This window comes from Choristoneura fumiferana, chromosome 6 (assembly GCF_025370935.1).
Source record: "Choristoneura fumiferana chromosome 6, NRCan_CFum_1, whole genome shotgun sequence".
Lineage (NCBI taxonomy): Eukaryota > Metazoa > Arthropoda > Insecta > Lepidoptera > Tortricidae > Choristoneura > Choristoneura fumiferana.
The window spans coordinates 9,945,532-9,948,991 of record NC_133477.1 but is presented as its reverse complement, the minus strand read 5'-3'; the positions used below and the strand labels follow the sequence as shown (position 1 = coordinate 9,948,991).

General features: G+C 38.6%; 1 long non-coding RNA gene across 1 annotated transcript; it reads left to right on the top strand.

Moving 5' to 3' along the window:
• Window positions 1–1,201: 1,201 nt before the first annotated feature.
• LOC141428627 (uncharacterized) lies at window positions 1,202–3,094 on the top strand. Its single transcript, XR_012451452.1, has 3 exons — window positions 1,202–1,370; window positions 2,060–2,183; window positions 2,828–3,094. It is a non-coding gene; the product is annotated as an uncharacterized lncRNA (long non-coding RNA).
• The last annotated feature ends 366 nt before the right edge of the window (window positions 3,095–3,460 follow it).

The window sequence follows — 3,460 nt, the reverse complement described above, 5'->3', positions numbered from 1 at the left end:
CCTCTGCGGATTCACTATCATGGCACGCAACATAATATATACCAAATTTCAAATCAATCCAACTACTGGAAGTTGGTCGAATTTAACTTGCAAATTTGATTACAGACAGAGACAACGGGACAGGTGAAACTAACTAGGTACGCCACGAATATAAGTTGCCGTTTTATTACGTAATATTTTGAGTGGAATTTTGCTGGTAATTTAGATGAATTCGGATTTTGTTTGGATATAAAAAAGGACTTTTTTTGATGTGCGTTGATACCCCATTCTAAAACAGTGCTTTTAAGTAAATGACATATGATGTGTTACTTACTCACTTTTCTGAATAAAGATTTGAGATTAGCAGAAGAAAAAGGACAATAACATATAGTCCACTAAAGTTAGTATACTGCAAAGATATCCATATACATAATTTATCTTCTCGTATGGTCCGTCCGAGACTGCGATGAGCGTCTTCCAACTTCTGATTATATTTCAAACTAGCATCATCATTATTCGCCCAGCTGACGGAAGCCTATTTCCCACGTGGCAAAATTACAGTTGAATTGCCTCGCAAACTCAGATAAATCACTTATAATTGTGATAATACAGGTGATAAAGGCAGTTTCCATTTACAAAATTCAAGCTTTTTTGTATAATGGATGCAATTACATCTTTGAAAAAACGATGTATAATTTTATTAACAGACGAACGAAGATAAATTTACAAATCTTTACTGTTTGCAGACTTACCTAGAAAAAAAAACTGTCACAATTCTCCGCCATCTACAGTACGTAACATTGTTTTGTTAGAAAATATTTCGTTCTTCAAACTCGGTAAATCCAATTCTAACATATTTTACATTTTGAATAGAATAAAAAATATTTTGTTCAAGAAGAATTCAAGGTCAGTCATTCAGTTCTGTGGGGCGGTGCCGGGACGTGCGCAATTTCGCTATAGCAACACTGCGTCGGCGGCGGTTGCGCGTGCATCGGATAGTGAGTAGCCAGCCTTATGTGCGTGTGCGACCTCATCGGCTCCCTGAACCTACCACTCCAGAGACATTATAGTGTTTAGTTTATCTGTGCATTATTGACAACTACTTTCTCCGTTTTAGAAACGCATTTTCGTTTAGGTACTTACCATTGTCGAGTTGTTTTGTGTCCGTAATCCTGTATAATTGTTTGTATAAGTGCTTTATAAGTGCACGCCGTACCTAAATTAAATTTATATTAAGTTTACAATTGTACCGGTGACAAACATGGAGGAAGAATTAAAGAAATTAGTCGCTAAGCGGGGCTATTTAAAGGCTAGCCTTACGAGGATTTTTAACGCAGTGGACAGGGCTGATCAAGAACCTTTATCTCCAGCGCTTGCGCAAACCAAAATAGGTAGGTTAAGAGAATTATTCCTTAGCTATCAAGACATAAACATTGAAATATTGTGTCTCAATTCCGCGGACACTGAAAATGTAGGCGAATCTGAGGACAAGTACGCGGCATGTTTAACCAAGCTAAGTGTAATCTCAGCGAACACAGACGCTAGTTCACAACCAGTGCGTCATAGCCAAGTGTCCATATAAAATTGCCATCAATTGATATAGATACTTTCACAGGCCAATACCGCGATTACACTCGGTTTATAAATATCTTCACGTCAATGATACACAATAATACCACGCTCGATGATGTGCAACGACTGTATTATTTACGTAATTTTGTCAGCGGCGAACCTCTTGATCTTATAAAGAACCTACCAATTTTCGGCGAAAGTTATACTGAAGCACTATCGATTTTGAAGGACAGGTATGACAATAGAAACCTCATAATGAGTGACCACATTTCACAGTTATTGGAATTGGCACCTTCAAAACCGACAGCTGCTAGTCTGAGGGAATTTTCAGCACATGTTAAACAACAAGTAAAGGCATTAACATGCATACACGAGTCTGTCTCACATTGGGACATCATATTGGTGCATTTACTTGTGAAAAAACTTGATCCTACCACCGCTAATGCCTTTCAACTAAATAGAGACTGCAAAATAGAGCCGACTATTAATGAGTTTGTACAATTTATAGAGAAAAGAGCACTGGCACTGGAGTGTTGACCAAGGTACAAGTAAGCAATGCGACAATGTAGTCGTAAACGCAGCATACCAACGGGACACGGAGCGACAGATGAGCATGCGTCAATGTATACACTGTAAGTCCAACCATAAGTTATTTACTTGTGCAAAATTTAAACTGTTACCAGTCAATGACAGACTAGCCTTTGTAAAATCCAAAGCGCTATGTCCAGTATGTCTAAATTCTCATCCTGGGAAATGTAGGTACCACTTCAAATGCAATCACTGCAAAGACAGGAGCCATAACTCTCTGCTTCATGTCAACACGCCTGCAATAGCTTCAGGTACAGTGACTTTAGCATCAAGTATTGAAGAAAGCCAATGTTTGCTGCCTACTGCCCGAGTCTACCTTGTGGGCCAGGACGGGACAAAATATAATGTAAAAGTATTATTAGACAGTGGCTCACAGGTGTCATTTGTTACAACTGAGCTTGTGCAACGATTAGGTTTGACTCCTGTGCAGAAAGAAGTCACTATTGTGGGTATCACAAATGTAAACAATAAAGTCAATTACAGTATCCCACTTGAAGTATATTCACGTATCTCCCCATTCAAACTTTCTGTCAACTGTCATGTGGTTGATTCAATTACATGCAAATTGCCGCAAACAAAGTTGGACATGTCTAACATTTACATTCCTCCCGGCATACAGCTTGCAGACAATGATTATAATATACCGGGTGAGATACATATGTTGATGGGTTGTGACGCATTTTTCCAGCTGCTCCTGCCGCAACAGCCAGCTCTGGCCAGGCAGTCGTCGGCGCAACATAGTGTCCAGCCTACAATAATCAACACACACTTCGGGCATGTCATCGGTGGCAGTCTGCCGCTGCAACAACAGGCCTGCAATAAAACAGTTAGTCTACACTGCCAGGTATGCAAGTCTGATAATGACAATATCAATGAAACCCTACAAACCTTTTGGAAAACTGAAGAAGTACCTGAAATATTCAAAGAACAAGCCTCTGAGACAGATTTATGCGAGGAAATATTTCAGAATACTGTACAATAAGTAATAATCAGTTTCAAGTTGATTTACCATTAAAACTACCGCTTGAACATATTAATGACACTCTGGGTAAATCTTTTGAGTTGGCATTGAGTAGATTTTTAAATTTAGAAAAAAATTATCCAGGTTTCCAAATTTGCTTGAACAGTACAAACAATTCATTCAGGAATACATTGACCTAGGTCATGGCCACTATGTGGACATTGAAACCATGGACCTCAACAAGGATGCTGTGTATTTCTTACCACATCGCGCAGTAATCAATGAAAATAGTAAATCTACTAAAACAAGGGTGGTATTTGATGGGTCATTAAAGACTAATAAAAAAATCTCACTAAACAA